The 20,650-nt window shown below is 34.5% G+C and overlaps 1 protein-coding gene across 7 annotated transcripts in view; it reads left to right on the top strand.

The window, feature by feature from the left end:
* Nucleotides 1-20,650, top strand: part of LOC138701991 (nose resistant to fluoxetine protein 6-like) — a 1,327,025-nt gene that overhangs the window by 291,587 nt on the left and 1,014,788 nt on the right. For all 7 annotated transcript variants that reach the window (XM_069829508.1, XM_069829491.1, XM_069829501.1 and 4 more), the window contains exon 2: nt 1,455-4,297. The gene's annotated coding sequence lies outside the window, so the exon portion shown is untranslated. The remainder of the gene's footprint in view (nt 1-1,454; nt 4,298-20,650) is intronic.

Genomic DNA, 20,650 nt, shown 5'->3' with positions numbered 1-20,650 from the left:
TGTTGAAACGTATAGACTAGGGTTAAGCTGCCTACTGCCATGATATCCCTAATTCCGTGATATGTTTTTTTCACTGAAAGATGCACTCTTTCGAGAAAGATGTCTGACGCTATGATCGAACGGCAAAGCTTTGACTGACATTCAATTTAATAAAAGTATCATGGGATTAGGGGTATCACGGCATTAGGCAACTTTACATGGTGGATGGTAACCTCTGCACCAAAATGACACTGATAATAGATCATGATGAGAGATTTGAAAAATCTCAATTAACATTAATCGTTTTAGAGGAAATCGTTATGTTTCTCTGAAGCATTTGGCAACAACAGCACGGCTACTCTAGCAAGCGCGGCATGCATTGGCGTGCACTCCTTACCTTTCCCTCTCCCTATGCTGTACTCAGTCGGTGACGCGCGACACTGCGTTGCAAGATTTATTTTAACGATTTTCGCAATTATTCATTTTAAATTCATGGCTTAACGGTTTATTTGCAAAAAAAGATTCAAGACATTAACTATTCAAATTTTTACCAATCTGCTTGTATATAGCAATCAGCCTTTTCTCTCGGGCCATTGCCGCAACAGAGCGCTGCAAACATTGGGCAAAGTCTGTTTTTTTTTCTGCTTAACGGTGCTTCATCGAGGAAAAGTGTAATAAAAGTTTTGTTATATTTAACATGTAGAATCACCTCTTAAATCACCTGAAGAAATCATACACGTTGTGTTTACACAAGTTTCGGCGGAATTTTTCCAGAGGCTACGCAACCATAGTTAAAGTATTAAATAAGTGACGAGAATCAATTTGAATTCTTTATAAGAATAAATGTTGTTTGAAGTGTAAACACAAATCGAACGACTCTCTAATCATGTGATCACCATGGTGCAGAGTCACCACTTAAGACAATACAGTACAAGTACATGTATACTGTTCAGTTCGAAAGAGAAACATCTAAATTTAAAGTATTCAGATAACTGAATTTTAAAATGCTATGTTGCTGTGAAAAATACAATTAACCCTAATTTAAAACTTATAATACAGATAAAACACCACTAACAACATTTGGAGTACGTAATACCACTGATCAATGGATTTTTCACAGCAACATAAAGCTTTAAGATATAGGTTTATCAACACTTTAAATTATGAGTTGTTTCCCTTTTGAACTGGTCCATCAATATACCATTTTATATTAACGGAAATATATCTTCACTTTCTTGCTGGAGTCACAAGTCCTCGGAAATAGTAGTCGGTAAACTTGTCACTTTAAACACCGGAGGACAGCATGAATGCTATACACAAAAGAATAGATATGATTTACGCCTATTTAATGTTTCAGTGAGAACCCATCTCAGCCGTGCGAAATGTTCTCTATATCATTTACTATTTCTGTGTACTTTATTGGATATAATCGTGTAGTTTCAAATGTGACTAATGAAGAATTTCTTTCTTTACAGAATGTCCGGATTACACACAGCTCAGCAGCCTTTTAGTGTGGAGCCTATGCATTGGAAAGTAGAAACAGAGCATATTTTCTTCTCAAAATATAGATCATTATATGTTTCCCATGAACAAGAAAATAAATTAAGTAAAGCAATACCACATTACTCTGAATTATTTATTTGTACAGACTGTTCATCTTAATAGACAACCGAAATCTTGCCTTATTTTATTTCTCGCAAATATTAACATGTGAAATGCAATATAACACTACCTACAACGTAGTTCTTGAAAGGATTTCATAGTGTCTAGATTATCTCGTTTTTCAGTACTGTATGTTGCCTATCTTGAGAAAATTCTCTAATTTATGCTTACATTCGTATTTCTATTATTAACGCCCCTTTTTCGTAATTATTTCATTAACGCCTTTCATCAGCTTCAAAGTTATTAATGGGTGATGTAAGGTCGGTATGTTAAGATTGCAAAAGTGAAATGGGAATCAAAAGAAAATTGCTATAATTAAAACTGTTTCTCAGGCTCTTTCTTAACAAAAAATCTAACAGGAATTTTTTTTAATTTAACTCTTATCCTTGCTTCTGTTATCGTCAGTTGGCACTGAAATTTATATCCTTCTGAATGACCCAGTATTAAGAAGTCTTGCGGAAATAGGTGAGAAGATCTATGAAGCTACAAGTACTGTGCAATAAGTCTTACAAAACTTCCTTGGAATAAATTCATGTTGTCCGCGTAGCATAACAAATGGAGGTATCTTGCTGAACACAGCAAGACGCCATATTGAAACATTTTTTTTTTCTTTTTAGTTTGGAATAATTCTGAATTGTTTTGTTTGTCACTATATCACATAAAATTACTGTAGAAAATTTGTTTCAAAGCAGTACTTTCTGAAATTCTAATGCTTAGCAATTAAAATGTCTTATTTAGAAGGCATAAACAGGCCTATATAATTCTAGACATATCATATATCTAAAAAAATATAGATAGATTACATGTATCTGTAAAAGTTATATTACTAAAAAAACATTTTCACCAAAATCATTTACCAAAGTACAAAAATAGTTTCGTCATTAAATTAATTAATTAATCCATGGCGCTACAGCCCTTGAAGGGCCTAGACCGACTAGTTGGCTGCTGGCCTCACACCCATATGCCGAAGCAGAGGTGGACGATCATCCAACCAGAATGGAGGTTTCGTGTGGTTAGCACGATGATCCCCCAGCCATTATAGCTGGCATTCGCAATCGGATTTCGCTACCTATCGTAGCTCCCTAAGTGCATCACGATGATGGGTGGGCACCAGTCCCATACACTGGCCGAAATTTCATGAGAAAATTTCTTCCCCATGAGGGCTCGAACCAGCGCGCATTCCATAACGCGAGTCCTAGACAGGCTGCCTTAGACCACGACGCCACGGCGCGGGACCATTAAATGAATAACGTTAAAAATTAAAAATTTGTTGAAAAGCACCAAATTATATGTTAAATGTTACAGAATCCAGCATTTTTTAGATTTTAGGACGATATTTCATATTTTAAAATAAAATTCTTACCCCAGAAGCGGCCATAAATTTCTTAGTAGAGCAACAAAGTATGACAAAATGTTCTTTCCCATCAAAACTTTCAGAAGAACTCCAGTTGAAAAAGTCGTCTAAGATTTTTATATCGGGTCTTTCTCGGATATGAAAGGCGTCCGAAAAGTAGTGTGGACCAAGTCACTCCTGGTAGCGCCATGGTCCAGCAAACAGCGAACATGAGGACTCTACCTCCATGCCTGCTGTACGTCTTAATAGCGTGTACGCGATCACTTTATCTTTATGAGCTCATCCTGAAAGTTTTAAAACCGGATAAGGTTCAATTTCGAACATCGAACGATCTGAACCGGCTGTTTTCATCCTAGTCTTTTATTGGTCTTTCCTTCACTTTAACTTTTATTACTTTTTGACATTTTGGCGTCCTTACTAGCCATGAAATACATTACTGAAAAAGTACTTGCAATTTTCTTACGTTGTTTTCAAAGTAATTTTTTATCCTTTCCTCTAAAATTTGAGCATAATTTTCTTCATATCAACTCATAATAGATTTTAAAATTCTCAATGTTTCATGAAAAATACTTCTTTTTTACATATTACCCACAATTCTACTTTAGAGCTTTAACTTTTCATTTCTCATACACAGGTTTAAGTCTCATTGAATCTGCGTAGAAACTTTACTGGATAATGCAACTATGGAACAAGTTTTCTCCATTCTCATTTCACCGTATAGGCCTATTCATTATAATATTACCTAATCGTCTCTGAGTAAGCACTAGACCTACAGATTAATAGCAATATTTCATTAAAATATATATTATATCACTAGAATTATCATTTACTTACCTGGATTGATATATTTTCAATTTTACTCTAGGCTATACCTCTCACTTAGTTCCATATTATTTTAATAAATCCATATGCTCTGTATTTATAATTTGTAACGAATACCGTTATCGTAGATTTTATGTAATATTTTGAAAATAAATCTAAGTAGGCACTCCTAACTGTTAGATTTCATTTATGTTAATAGTGCATCATCTAAGTGCAATTGACTTTATTATGTTATCTTTAGGATAATTTTTTCAATTTTTTTATTGAAATTATTTATCATTTCGAGAATGGATATGTAAAAGTAATCAAATACAAACATAGAAGTTACCTAAAATATAGTTTCACAAAATATAAATCTATGCTAAATAATTACGTTAAATTAATTATTATTACATGAAAGAAAAATATGCTGTGTACTACTTTCCCTTGCAAAAGTGGCTCTGCTCATCTTAAGTGTGTACGGCAGCCTTCTTATCTAAGGTAAGTGAACATTTACAATACTTGGAATAGTATTTAATATTCGTATTCTGCTCGTTAGACTCCTGCAAATTTTAAGTCGTTTTTTTTTTTTTGTTTTTCGTGGCACAATGATTGAAATGTAACTCCATATTTTTATATATTTGTTACTACCAATTTACATATATATAATTACACGAATATTGTTTCAGAAGTTAAGTTTTACCTTTGCTGTTGTTCAGTGGTATCCGAGGGTGCGTATATGTTGAAGATATACTGTAGTATACAGTACAACTCCAAATCTGTACAAAATCCTTCACAGAAAGATCCCACCTCTTCGGTTCACCAAGGTTGCAGCGACACAGGCGCATTAGGAAAAGGCTCATAATCATGATAGTACTACAAATAAGTACGCACTGTTATACAGGGTGATTCACGAAGATTTACCGTCCCTTACGGAGCTTATTTTTTCCGAAGACATTCTGAGCAAAAAGTGTCATATAAACATGTGTCCTAATCTCAATATTTTCAGAGTTACACTAATTTGAAGTTGTTAGTAAAATACCTTTTTTCTTTAGTTTTAAGGGTAAAAGAATATTACAAATAGAGAATCAACTACCCAGAAGTATCATTGCTTTAATTGGCTAGTATTTTGAAGCTAAAAATGTGTTGTTAATTGTTTTGTACAAATTTTGTTTTTCAAATTTTTAACTAAAAATGACATTATTCTTACGCACTTGCCACAAAAATTGTTACAAATCATACGACTTTAGGAACTTGATTCTTTACAGTTTAATTCTTCATTCTAATGTACAATCTTAAAGAATTCGCAAGAGTGACGAGATTTGTAACAATGTTTGTGATAAATGCGTAAGACAAATGCAAGTTTATAGTTATAAATCGAAAAAAAAATCTGTACGAAGCAACTGTCGAATTCACAACACATTTTTAGCTTCAGAATACTAGTTAATTAAATAAATTAGACTCCTGAATAGTTAAATCTTTATCTGTATATTCTTTTACCCTTAAAACTAAAGAATAATTATATTTTATTAACAAATTCAAATTAGTAATTCTGAAAATATTGAGATTAAGACACATGTTTATAGGACATTTTTGCTCATAATGTCTTCGAAATTAAGCTCCGTAAGTAGCGGTAAATCCTCGTGAATCACTCAGTATAATGTAACATTTCGATGGTATTGAACAGTAACCTCGTATGTCGAAAAAAATGAACACAATAAGATTTCACTTGATTTTCAATAAAGGAATTTTCCCGAAACTTCTTCAAACACATCTTAAGTCAAGGCATGGATACAAACTTCACAAGAAGAGATTTAAATACCCTCTTATGTCAGGCATTTGTTCGTTATCAAGATATTAAAATGTTTCTTCGCTCTACTGTAAAATTTATTGTTTTATATACGAATATTCCAGGTTGCTACTCAACACAATCGATTTGCTTTAATACTAAACACAAATTACATCTTCATATATCAAATATACAGCTTTTGTTTCCCTTTTATGAGCCTGTAATATTTTTAGGACTGAAAGAGTTCCTACCAAACTTACTCGTATAGTTTTACAGTGCTCTTAAATAAAAATTAATAGCATTTTTAAAACGGCTCTCGAATCGTGCCTGCAGCATGACTGGTGGATATTACGTAAGGTTTCTTTATTCAGAAGTCACCCTTCCGACTTCATACGCAAGTAATTTAGTCTAGCTTGTCATTAGAATTTCAGTGGAAATTTTAGCTAGCACGCAGCAACTTTATAAATCGCGTGGGAGCACTAATTTTGTACTAATTACTTGCGATACATTTAAAATATTCGCCATTTTTCAATTCGGCGAATAACTTGCAGTTATTATTGCATGTGTAAAGACGTCCGCTTGACGGACATCTCTTACCGACTGTGACGTGCTCGATGCCAGTGCCTGAACTGAACTGGCTTTACTAAGCCGGTACACTTGTAACCATTCACCGAATTGGGTTCTTACTGTATGTACACTAATGTATTCCTAATTCTTCAATCAATTGATTTAACTGACCCATTCATTTCACCCATATTTCGACTAATTCATGTTGTGTACATATTAAATTTCTACAAGCCATTCTTTTATTAATTGTTATTTCTGTTTATTCGTTATTCTTACACAATATGGTCATTGATATTACTAGCCATTCGTTATTTATATTAATTTGATATTCCCATTTATTCGTTATTTTCATTTGTCAGTTATTTCCCTTCATTAATACTTTTCATTAATCAATTCACCTCATTCATTCCCCAAAATCATTACTCACCTTACTTATTTAGTTATTCATTCGCCCATCGAATTCGTTCATTCATTCAACCTATTCATTTATTTAGTCATTTGTTAAATTCATTTATCCATGCAAGCTCTTCATGAATACGTCATCGAACAAACTATAATGTCTAGTGCTTAGGTTCCAGTCAAGTAAAGTCACTCTTCGCCTGAAAAGTTATCGTTAATGCTTGTGTTCAGAACAACTGACATCTCATGAGTATTGTGATAAAGAATCTTGTCTATACTAGACATGAACAAAACTAACTGCCGCTCTCGCTCGCTGTGTTCGCTGCATTTGTTTTTCGAGTTTCGACTCGTCATTCTCGTGCGCTTCGAGTCTCGCTCATCATTCTCGAAATAGTATTTGGTCGGCGTGGAAAGATTTCGTAACTTTGAATAACATACATTATTGAAATAAATAACATTATAATGAGACAAAAAGACAAAACAGAACAGTATCTTATTTATCAAAATGTTCTGGTTCTATTATATTACCTATGGTTATATAAATAGAAAAAAAAACTAAAACAAATTTGCATTACTAAGAAACATAAAACATAACGTTAATATCTTTTTACTTGAGATTGCACACTTAATCTTAAACATATGAAAAGAAAATGCCTAGCCTTTTAATAAGGGCCTAGTAATTAAATAAAGACTAGGGAACGGACTTTTATACACTGAAAGGTAGAGATGATGTTTCATATAGGCTACTTGATTGTTTATACATATACAACAGTTGCCAAAGTAGATAAAAGTTCAGTCAGGTATAAACAACTGTGGCGATTCAAGGCTGCTTGACTTCGGACTTCGGGAGTGATCAATCTCGACATCTAGTAACACAACCAGTCTTTACGTCAACGACGCGATGTAATAAACATTGTCGTGCGGGTTTTCGGCTTTGCGGGCGTTCTGTTAGTCTGGCTTTCTCGATCGTTGATCATCTCTAGTCTATACCTAGAAACACAACTTCCATTTCTCAGTTGCTAAATAGCAAGATAAATGTAACTATTCTTAGAAAAATACTTAAATGTCATCTTTCTTTGGCATAAATTTGAAATTGATCTTGCCACGATCTCAGAGTTTCCAGAGTAAATAAATTATCGGTAAACCCTGCCCTATAGCACTTCACAATAACGCCATCATCATTACAGTATAAACTACCCTTGCGGATGTATTACCTTTTCCGAAGGCATTTGTAGTTCGTGGAATTCCCAACAACAGAAGATTTTTATTAACGAACGAGCAGCGACTGAATAGCGAACGTTTGGATTACAGCAACGTGAACCCAACAGCATGCCAGTTATTTAGTTTGATCAATTGACACAGAAATGTTTACAGAATTAACTTTGATGGTTTTGATAGTGGCGACACAATGATGTTAGAGGTTCGGTTACACTGTCATTGCGCGGATTCTTCACATTGTTCAGCTGAAGTCAAGAATTGTAAATGCAGAAAATCCAGACACACTACAACGATGTCATGTGGATGATTTTGACGTGGATAGCGATAACTATGATTATACAGATCATAGCCTACTTCCTGCGACTATGACATAATTATGACAGTGACGTATAACTTTCTTAAAGTCTTTCAATGACCTGAATCTCCCGTCTTGTTTTAGTTAAAAAAATGGAATTAATTTTTATGTCGTCATTCTATATTATTTATTTACCAGGGTAGGAATTGTAACAGTATACTAAACGCTCTGTAACTGGTGTCCGTTAATCGTTACAATAATGCGATGAATTCGTTGCAGATAATGCACAATTTATACAAATACTCCTTGTACTATCAACAGTAAGCTCACTAGAGGTTTAGATTTATCTAGAGAAAATCAAAACTCCAGTGGGATTTAATTGACTATTACACAATTGGAAGAAATAAAGTACTCTAATACAAGAAAATTTTAACTGACTTACTAAAATTATATTTCACTAATGTTAGCTTCACCAAAACATTTGAACGGAGCCGCTATTTTCAGTTGAATATCTGTGTGGTAAACAAACGACGATCGCAAAGCATATTTTATAGTACAGTAAAGAATTTGGAGTTTGAAATGTTGGCAAACAAAGATACAAATGTTAGGGAGGCGATGAAAAGAGAAGAAAGTATATAAAGATTAGAAGAAATAAAGTACTATAATACAATAAAACATTAATTGACTTGCTAAAATTATATTTTACTAATGTTAGCTTCACCAAAACGTTTGAACGGAGCCGCCATTTTCAGTTGACTATCTGTACGGTGAACAAATGACAAACGCAAAGCATGTTTTATAGTAACGTAAAGAATTTGCAGTTTGAAATTTTGACAAACAAAGAAACAAATGTTATGGAGATGATAAAAACAGAAGAAAGTATATAAATATTAGAAGAAATAAAGTACTCTAATACAATAAAATATTAATTGACTTACTAAAATTATATTTCACTAATGTTAGCTTCACCAAAACGTTTCAACGGTGCCGCCATTTTCAGTTGACTATCTGTGCGGTAAGCAAATGATGATCGCAAAGCATGTTTTGTAGTACCGTATAAAATGTGTAGTTTGAAATGTTGGCAAACAAAGAAACAAATAGCCACCGGCGTGGCTCAGTCAGTTAAGGCGCTTGTCTGCCGATCTGAAGTTGCGCTCGGGCGCGGGTTCGATCCCCGCTTGGGCTGATTACCTGGTTGGGTTTTTTCTGAGGTTTTCCCAACCGTAAAGTGAATGCGAGGTAATCTATGGCGAATCCTCGGCCTCATCTCGCCAAATAACAGCTCGCTATCACCAATCTCATCGACGCTAAATAATCTTGTAGTCTATACAGCGTCGTTAAATAACCAACTAAAAACAGAAACAAATAGTATAGGGAGGTAATAAAAACAGAAGAAAGTATATAAAGATTAGAAGAAATAAAGTATTCTAATACAATGAAATACAATATTTCACTAATGTTAGCTTCATCAAAACGTTTGAACAAAGCCACCATTTTCAGTTCACTATCTATACGGGAAACAAATGACGATCGCAAAGCATGTTTAGTAGTACCATAAAGAAATTGTAGTTTGAAATGTTGGCAAACAAAGAAACAAATGCTAAGGAAATGATAAAAATAAACAAATACTAGGCATGTGATAAAATTGTAGCGATAAACAGCCATGATTGGTTGAAACACGTCCTTTCGTACCGTTTTATTGGTCAAAAGTAGTATGACGTAGTAAAAGTGTAATAGTCAACAAAAAATGATCTTTCTGTGCCAATGAAGGAGTACGTACAGTGAGTTAAAGATTTTACTGCAATTAGTATCACTGCATGAGACAGCACGTTACGTCTAAAATATAAATGCTTGTGACGTCATCTACCCGCCAGCTTAAAAAGAAAACTTATTCTATAAATAGTAAGAATCGATGTCGAGTATTTTAATGGTTATATGAGAGTTGACTTTTATTAATATGGAAATTTTTTCTCCCGACAGTTCCTATACCTGTTCTTCGAATCCTTATGTTGTTGTCATTCTCCAATTACTCCCTTTTCTCCAAATCATCTCATTGTCTGTGAATAACTTCCTTAATTTAAAAGACTCGGTAGAAAGAAATGCGGTAGAGTGAGTTCTGATGTTGTGCTGAAAATAAATCTGCCCCCGTGACTGTTAAGTGTACGTTGTACAGTTTTACAGTCTTGTTGATGAAGAGAACTGCATTGCAGAACGAACGTTTTCCATTCCTGTTAAAGAAGTAATTTAAACTTGTAGCAGTAGCATTTTGTACGGAGTGGAATATCTCTGGATTCTTTTAGTTTGAGACAAATGGTTCAAATACCGAGAAAGAAGATTGTGCTGGAGGGTGAGAAGCCCCTCCCCCACCTTGCCTTGTATCGTCACGTAGGAAAATGCATATGCGAGACTAGGGAGCCATGAAATGAAGTCAGGTGCTTGGTGATGCACGATAAATACTTGTGACGCGTCTCTCGTCAGAGAATTCATCCCCACACTCTCCCAGCGAAAGTGATTTACACGCTCCTCCGTTTTCTAATATTGCTACTGCATAAACTTTCACCTCACTGAAAGATTCTCCCAGAAAATGCCTGTAAAGAACAGAAGAACATCCCGGACACACGTTGCTATGGTTATAATCTTCAGCGGCTTAACCTTCTTTCTGAAGTGAATAATTTATACGTAGATGTGCACGTGACTTCCGAAAGTTCCACTATACAAAATTCGTGAAAATGTATATATAGTAACAATTAAGCTCCAGATTTTAGGATATAAAAATTAAAATTATATTTTTCTTCGAACAGTGCTTTACAACGAATGAATAGCTTCTCTAAAATGTTATATTTAGGCTCCGTATTCCAGCTACCAATAAACTGGAATTAAGTTGCCTGATTCGAAGTATATGTGGCGTCATAGCGTGGGTATAGGTACGTTCGTATACAAAAAAGTTACGCATCCTCTGCCCTCTACCTTTATAACATACCTGCACAAACAGCGCTCAACGAGCACGCGCTCTCCTTCGGAGCGGGAGAGCCGTGTTTACCGCTCGCCGAAACGGAGAGGAAGATACGTCAGAATGACATAGACTGATATAGGTAGAAGAGAGGGAAACGAGCACTCAGTTATCTAGTGGAGTGCAGTGTGTAGGCCTATTCTCAGTAACACCTACTGCTACAGTACAGTATGGAGGAATCTAAAAGACGGAACATAACATTTAACAATTTACAGCTCGAACTTATTGATCTTCAATGTGACCTAAGGGCTAAAGATCGTTTGAATAATACTACTAGCCTGGTTGAGTTTTACAAGACTAAACATTAGCAATAATATCCACGACTACGCAGGCTGGCTGCGAAAATGATTGCTATGTTTGGCTCAACATGTATATTTGTGAGCAACTGTTTTCTGTAATCAACTTTTATATATAGGCAGATTTCGAACATCTGTAGGCCTAACTGATGTTTCATTACGATCAGTGGGCTACTGTTCCTTTCAGCTGCCAACAGCATAAAACCTCGTTTTGATGTACTATAAATAAAAATATAACAAAATGATATTGTCTATTTAAGTATCTATAGAATTTCTATTATTTCTGTAAAATAAATATTGCTTTATTAATTAATAATAAAAGTCCAAGATAGTTTTGCAAACACTGAACGGGAATTCATTTCATAAACACTCGTAATAGTACTTCCTCTTGTGTACATTTTGTACGAGATCACCCCTTCTTCCAGTCCACCCTTATACATAGCGCAGCTAATACGAGCCCCTACAGTCTCGGCTGCGCGAAACGAGGAAACCGGGGCAAATTGAACGCTGCGCTTGCCGCCATATTGTTGGAGAGCAGACAAATAATAGCAGTGCGTAAATCACGTAATTTAACGCTGTGATGATCTAAAATTGACATATTATGGCCATTTTCGACGTTTAACGTAAAATTAGGACGAAATAAACATATTCAAAGTTTCATTGATATGTGTTAGAACATTAAAGAAAAGAAAATACGTATGCAGCAATTTATAGAAAACATACTGATACATCCATAAATAGGCCTACACAATACACATTATAGATTGTATAATTTTACGATAATCAGCAAATTGTTAGGTTTCAGAGAATCTAAAATTATATTAACATATTAACTCTTAGATCACAAGACATAAATATATGCACCTTGATTACACAAGTTCTTGTTATAATCAAATTCCTAAGTGAAATAAATATGCGATAATCAGTATAGACTTGTTAAGTTTTAGAGAATCAAAAATAAATTATATTACCGGTACTTTTAGACCACAGGACATAGATAATCTGGCAAAATATAATGTGCGAAGGTAGCCAAATTACATTGAATTCATTCTTCAATTAATAAAGGGAATGCTATCAATTATAAAAAGTATCGGTACCTAATACATTGCAAACAATAGGTAACGTGAAGAACTAAAAACTAAACAATCACTTTATGCAAGATAAAAAAACCACATACTTTTTATGTGTGGATTTTTTACATATTGTATTTTTATTTTAAATAAATAAAATAGATATATTATCATTGCTTGCGGAGTGATGGTACATAATTTTTATACACATATGCAATATCAATAAGATGATATTCCTTGCTTTTGTTAATAAAATATATCCGGAAAAATGTAAAAGAGCTATTTATTGGTGAACTCTGAATCATAAATTCACAAAGGAGGCTTAGCTATTATAGCTATTTATTTATTTATTATCTGTATTTTTATTTATCCATATATGGATCTTGAATGAAAGTTTATTATCTTGCAGATAAATTCATTTACATAATAAAAACAAAAAGTTATCTTTCCACTAATGTTTTAACATCTGATGTGTAAGTCTAAATAATTCACTCAGTGGGATTTCTCTACAGTCTGATATACCTGTACTAACAATTAAGTATTCTTTATTGTCGTAAACTACTGATTGATTTTTAATGATATTGATATTGTAACAACAGAGATAATATTATTCGTACCTTTTGCAAATAGCTTGGAAAATTAAACAGGGATGGTATTATCGCCGCGCTCTCATGGTTAACATTCGGCAGGTCTTTGAGCGGCCTCATGCGTTCGGCAGGTCTTTGAAATTTAATTGTATTATTGTTTTCAATTTCTTGTGTCGCGCTCCAATCACTCGCCTCAATTTCAATAATGCAACCAATAAGCTGCTTCAATTATTATTAAATGATACTTACTTGTCTAATCCACGTAGACTAAACCCGAGGTTGCAATGTCTTGTGCTGAGGACGAACATTAAGGTATGTGATTAAAAATTATTATTAAAGAGTTATTATTAAGAGTTAAGAAAACCAACGTACTCGTATATGAAATAATAATAATAATAATAATAATAATAATAATAATAATAATAATAATAATAATAATAATAGCCATTTAACAATATAACAAACTAGTGCTTATTCTTATCGAGAAAGTAGACGTGACAACGTGACGCTTAGAGTGAAACCTACAGAGCAACAATCGGTCGGCAAAATTATTTTTTTAAACCACACCGCACGTTATTGTATGATGCCGACATGTTAAGCATGAGTCCGCGGCGATAATATATCATCTTTCAAAATTATATTGCCATTACTTTCACACTATTCACTAAAAACACCCGAGACAAAACAAAGGACAAGTATGACAATCGTGTTTGCCGCTCTATTTCTACCAGTAGCATGGCGGCGTAAACATGCGCAGACTGGTTTCAATTTTGGACAGCACACCAGCGCTCTGTGTGAGTCTAGTATACTATTATAACGTCTTTGAGCTAATATCTGCATTCCGCTCATGAGTTGTGAGCCGGCTCGGAGAGCTCAAACCTTGTGCAGGCCTGCTTTAGAAAGTCAAAACCGGGAGGCAGTCATAGTGAGTAGTCTTATCGATCACTGCTCTTACTAGTCGTATTATTTAAATAACTACATTTTTGTGGCTGATTGAAGGTTCATTGCACAGGTAAAATGTCTTAAGTAAGACGCTCAAGCGTGTACTATTGCAGGGCATAGTTGATGATATTTGAACTAGTATTTTCACTGTCAATATAGACAACATTACATATAAATTGTGTAAAATAAACCTAAAAGTGACAAAAACAGTGCACTGAAAAACACTGCAATACCAAAAGGCTCACAAAGTGTGTTGAACATAATTCAAAAGAAACAGTACGGTACCATCAAAATCTGAAAATTATGATGATATTAACTCGAGTGATGTTTAGCATGGATTTGTGTAGCTTACCATGATGTTCAGTGCCAACATCCCAATTAATAAATTGAATAATTTACATTTTAGAGAATTTTTAGAAAAAGTACATAGAAAATTAGTGGGTTTTCAGTGATGAGCGACATGCAATATCCTAATGAAACACGAAAAAACATCAGATAAAAAGAATATCTTGTACTACATCATGCACCAATAACGTCATGTGATATTGAAAGAATTTCTTGCAATATAAAATCATTTCAAATGACATCCTCATATGTTCAAGTTCCGTAACTTACGAATGCACGTTATTATTCACTGCAAAGACCACGACAAAAATTAACATCATGGCTCAAGCATGTGTTTACTAGTATAGCTTCAGAATGTCGGGAGTTGACTGTACTCCACGAACACGCAGCGATGACCTGTTTGTTTATACCCTTATCCGTTGCATTACTTGTGTTCGAAGTACTATATATCCAATGTGTCCAATGTGTCTTTATCTTCAGTCTTTAGGTAGCTGGAATACGAAGCTTAGTTATGTTATATAATTTCTTCAAACCAAAACATTCACAGATACTACATCACACTTTGCACACAGTCTGAATAAAAGCTCTTATTATATTACAGAATTAATATCAATCATGTAATAGGCCTACTATAGAAACAGACTTCTGGGTATTTCACAAAGTGCTGGAACTTAATATCTCCTAAGTTCCAAAGCTACACTCATGTTCCATCTTCAAGGCAACATAGTCGGACCTAAAGGCTACTTCAAATAACAGGGCGTGAGGCGAGTCATACTTTACGTCTATACAGTGTAGTAACTAATACGCGGGAAACCTTCGAAGAATGGGTAGAGGACCTTTAATAAAAAAAAAAAAAAAAAAAAAAAAAAAAAAAAAAAAAAAAAAAAAAAAAAAAAAAAAAAGGAAAGACAGTTCGTTATTGTCGATTTTGCTTTTCTTGTAATTACACGCACTTTCTATTTCATGTGATTTGAGTTCTTACATTAGTGCGTCATGTGCATTAAAACAGTAGCCTCGTAAAAAATATGATTTACTCATTATTACCACCAGGAAAGTGAAAACAACTGCTTTTTATTCACCCTATGTGATTTATGCATGACGGGACACCGCCTCATTTTTCTCTTGCTGCTAGAACGATAAATGGATAGGTCGTAGGGGACCAACATCCTGGCCTACTTGTTCCCCTGACTTCAAGATATTGAATTTTTGCTTATGTGGATATTTAAAAGCACTTGTGTGTTCAAAACTTATAGAGGACATTGAAATTCTTCGCCAGAGTGTAGAAGAAGAAAGTAAGCAGATACAACAGACACCTAGAATATAGTAAGACAGTTCATGACGCGGACGCTATTAAATCTCAAGGTAGTCATTTTGAGCACTATCTGTAGAATTATGCAAGGACTTTGTAAACAAAGATCGAAAATAAAGTTATAATATGTATATGTTTATGTAAAACAAAGCGAAATTGATTATAGATTTACATGACTTTTAGCTAGTTCTTAGATTTTCTATCCATTCCCCAAGAATTTCCCATATATTAGTTAACGCTATCTATTGTAAATACATTATAATATTGAGAATGTGGAGAGAACATTCTGTAGCATTTCCGGGGTGACTTTAGCACAGGCTTCATTGATACGGTTCTTTAAATGTTCCACATTCTCAATTTTCTGTTCATATACCAAGCTCTTCATGTAACTCTCAAAGAAAAAATCAAGGGGTGTTAAATTTGGAGACCTGGCCGGCCATTCCACTTGTCCACGCCGACCAATCCAATGTCCAGGGAACTGTTCGTCCAGTCTGTAGCAACATTTCTGTGGCTTAACCTCTCAGAATGAAGAATGTTATCAATTATTTCCTCTTTCGATAATGCCATCACGAGAATAAAGAAATTTGTTATAAGAAAGCTTCAAATAATCACAAAAATGCATTGAAACTGTCACAGGTTAACCAAACAGTAAAGCAGCAAAAGTTAATTACCAGAATTGCATAAAATTACATCTTGCAAAGCTTCCTTAGTACTGTACCATGTTACAAATTATCTGTAGATGCAGTAACTAATGTTTGTGTCTTTATGACAGTTATTTTTAAATAACTTGAAAACAATTAGAGATATCTAAAAGCGGTTTGCACCATTGATTTTTTTCAGAAAATTTCAACATGATTTTGAGTATCTACATGACCCCATTATTTCCAAGTTGCGTCCAAAATGGCGGCTTTTGAGATAGCTGAAGGCTAGACTCGAATGTGTCACTAGTGGAGCAATTTGTCTTACAAATACTGGTAACACCTTTAGTAATCGAAAATCAAGCATGTGAAAGATATTTATATGGTTCCAGAATTTTGATTCACCCTTACAGGATCCAACATAATATGATTCACAGAGACTTTGGTCAAAATGTTTCGGTCCGTGTAGGTATGGGTCATAGATACATTGGTGTTGGACATCTGGGTCACGTTTTTTCGTTCAGAGTTGTATTTCGGTCACTGGATATTGGGCAGAATTTTTAGATCTCTCAGCACATTTGAGTTACAATTTTTCGGTCAGTCCATTGGATCACTGAAATCGGTAACTATTTATTTAGGTCAGAATGAAAGCGGACAATTTTTTTTACTGCATTTTATTTTTGTGGTATTAATACATAGAATTTTTGTGACATAAGAATAAGTTATTCGTGATTGTCTTCACTATCAATTTCTTCACTGTTCTCGCTTGGATTGAATTTCAATGTGTACTCTACAGCTCTTAGGTAAATATCCATCTGTCCGCCATCTTTATACTCCTCATATCTTTGCACTACAGCTAGTAGTCGCTTCTACTTGTTAATGTACTTCTTGTTCAGGATTGATCTCATATTCCTCTGTCCTCCAAGGAGCCTTGTAATATCTATGCTGTGGAAACTCATACTAATAGTAGGCCTGCATCTAGCTGTACATGTTCTCCTCTCCTCACAGCGCCAGTAATGATAAGTTTTCTGTTTGTTTCACATGTGAAATTGTAACAGAATTCATTTAATTGGTTTGTTCTTCATGGACTGAATTTTTGTACGAATTTCACTATAGTAATTTTGTTTTAACTCAGGATTTTGTAAAAGTAGTGATGGAATGATAATTAAAGTGATTCTAAACCGGATACGAATAATGTACATTGCTAGGATATAGACAATGCAATCGAATGATGGGCACTGCTAAGATACAGCCAACACAATCAGATGACCATTATGTCCGTGATACCGAAACTTCGCATTACCCGAGTATCATTGTACCGCAATGTTGTATTGACCGAAATGTCGTACGATCGAAAAGATTCGTGACCTAAAAAGAGACCAAAACCGCCTGAAACGAATATTATTATATTATACATATATTGCAAACCTGGCTTTCAGGTAAAGCTCCCTGTGAAACAGACTTGAATAATTTCAAGGGAAAAATTTTTCCGGGGCCGGGTATCGATCCCGAGACCTTTCGCTTAGCACACGAATGCTTTACCGACTGAGCTACCCAGGATCTAAACCCGACACCGTCCAAATTTTTCATTTTATATCCACTCAACTCAAGTGGGCTGAGAAGACGCCGGAGAGCCAACTTTGAGTGCACACAAAATGTGTGTGACTTGAATTGTGGTTCTTCGTTAACGTACCTACAGTGACGTATATATCATGCGAATCTGGCTTTCAGGTAAAGTTCCCTATGAAGCAGATTTGAATAATTTCAAGAGAAAAATTGTTCCGTGGCCGGCTATCGATCCCGGTACCCTTCGTTTAGCGCACGAATGCTCTACCGACTGAGCTACCCAGGATACATACACTGTCTATAATGATTATAAATATATGTACATAAATAACAAGTAATATTTGGCCAGATAGGGGATTCAGGTATTTGGGACGCAAGTGGCATGTACACCATGTCTTAATAAACCAATTGATTACTCATCCGAGCTTTTGTTCACTGCTTTTAATGGTTTAAAAATTAAACAAATTTATTATATTGCCTTATTAAACTTTATACATAAAAATCCCAATAAATTCAATTTGTATCATCATAAATATGAAACTAAAAGATCCGATTTTATACGATTAGAGGAATCAGAGTGTTTCACAAGCACAGCTCTTAGCCATGGTACCTACTTTGGTTCAAGGTTATATAATAAAATAATGGGAAAATTCCCAAATTTGGAAGATTTTAGTATCAGAAATTTAAAAAAATAGCGTTAAGAATTTAATTTTTAAAGAATATATATTGGCTTAATATGTATATGTATTTGTATGAGTCAAAATGTTAAAATTGAAATAGTATTTTTTTTATTCCTACATTTTTTTTCTTTCCTTGACCCACTTTGTATCAAATAATTATCTTTATTTGTGTTAAGTACAGAGCACGAGTTTTTATTCCGTCAGGGAAGAATTAGGAGAGAGTTGTGTAGTATCGGACATCGGGTAATATCGGACAGTGATGTTTCTTTCACCTACCACCAGATGGTAGTACCTGAATGACATGGTTACGCATACAGAGGTCGCATACAGAAACGTAACCATGTCATTCAGGTACTACCATCTGGTGGTAACTGAAAGAAACATTACTGTACGACATTACCCGATGTCCGATACTACCCAACTCTCCCCTAAGATTGTATTTTTGTACATGTTATTTTACTAACAATAAACACTAAACACTAAAAATTCCCAGACCGTAAGTGGTATACGTGTATCTTTTAGCGACCTTTATTCCTGGGACGCTACTGGTACAAATCTCTATCACCACTGCAATTGCCACAATCTGTACCACCGCCCTCATTGCCAGGATCACAAATACCACCACCATCACTACTACCAAGACCATTATTTCACCCATCTTCAACATTACAAACATCGTTTCAACACTGTCAGCATTACCGTCTCTATAATAAGCATTTCAGCAATGTCATGTAACACATGTGTAATTGAAACGTCGCTAAATAAAGCTCTACTCAAGTCTCAGCACCATAACTTGGTCGTGATCTGAATACCACGGCACTCAGCTTTGAGATGTCGCCTGTGTGTAGACATCCTGCACGAATGCTAATGTCGGTGTTTGAAGTATCGGCGAAGCTAATTCAACGTGAACGAGGTCTGCATCCCTCACGAGCAACAAGCCGCATTGAATTTCAGATTTCATACAAATCAATAGACCTATGAATGAAACATATCTACGAAATATTCCAGCCATCGGAATTGCTTTCACGGCCAAATATAATACGAAAGAGAGAAATAATAATTTTCCATCTTGGTCTAGCTATCTTTCGCGTATTCTTGCACAGAAAAAAAATTCAGATTTCAATATCATGAGGGAAGACAAGAATTAAAATTCAACATTGGTGAACTAATTTTTAATTAAACGTCAGATTTAAGGAATCGTGGCAAATAAAACAGATGTGATTCATGTTTTCTACGGTTACTTCGATTCACACAGACATTTCTACTGTAAAGTGTTTAATAGAGGTAGTTAAGTTGATATAGCAACTGGCTACCGAATGAAAGATCCCGTGTTCAATTCCGGGCGGTGACGGGATTTTTCCTGTTCACTTAGCCTCCTATCAAATTGAGTCCCGGGTCTTTACTGGGGTCAGAGCGTGTCGACCACTAGTGTCGAGATCATGAAAGCATGAAGCTCTATCTCCATGTCCCTCAAGCGCCTTCCTGGCGTATGAAAGTAGTGTGTTATGATAATAAATGTTCGAAAGAATTTTAGTTTTTTCCTTTAAATGTGCAGAAATTGTGTGATTTGAACAATTGTAACATTGTAAAATTCCTTTGCAGAACGAAAAGTCAAATCTCTCCGGATCAAATTTCTGCATATTTAAAGGAAAAAAAAATTCTTACAATCATTTACTATCATAATGTACTACTTTCTTAAATTGACTGAGCGTATCAGGAATTAAACCAATGGCGTTCCCATAACATGCTATGAAATGTTACATATAAACAAATTTATCTCGAAAAGAAAGCAAAAACGAGCAAAATTCTATTAACCTTTTTTGTTTGAAATATCTCGAAGAATAATCCCCTGAAATTAATGATATTACTTACGGTTTAGCCTGTAGTTACTTAGAGTCGTAGCATCCATTAATATGTTTTATTTCGCTTTCAAGTGCCAGTTTTCTTAGGGATAAAAAATATTAAGAATTAATATAATGTAAATATATAAATAACTTTTATGTGGCATTGTGCAAAACTTTCATAATCTGCTGAAACTATACACTTGGTTAGGTTAAATATTTTATTTTTGGGATTCCGAAGAATCTTTTTCTAGAAAATTTAGAAAAAAGTGTGTTTCCTTTTTTTTTTTGTGTGTGTGAAT

This window comes from Periplaneta americana, chromosome 1, assembly GCF_040183065.1.
Source record: "Periplaneta americana isolate PAMFEO1 chromosome 1, P.americana_PAMFEO1_priV1, whole genome shotgun sequence".
NCBI lineage: Eukaryota > Metazoa > Arthropoda > Insecta > Blattodea > Blattidae > Periplaneta > Periplaneta americana.
This window is presented reverse-complemented; position numbering and strand designations above follow the sequence as displayed.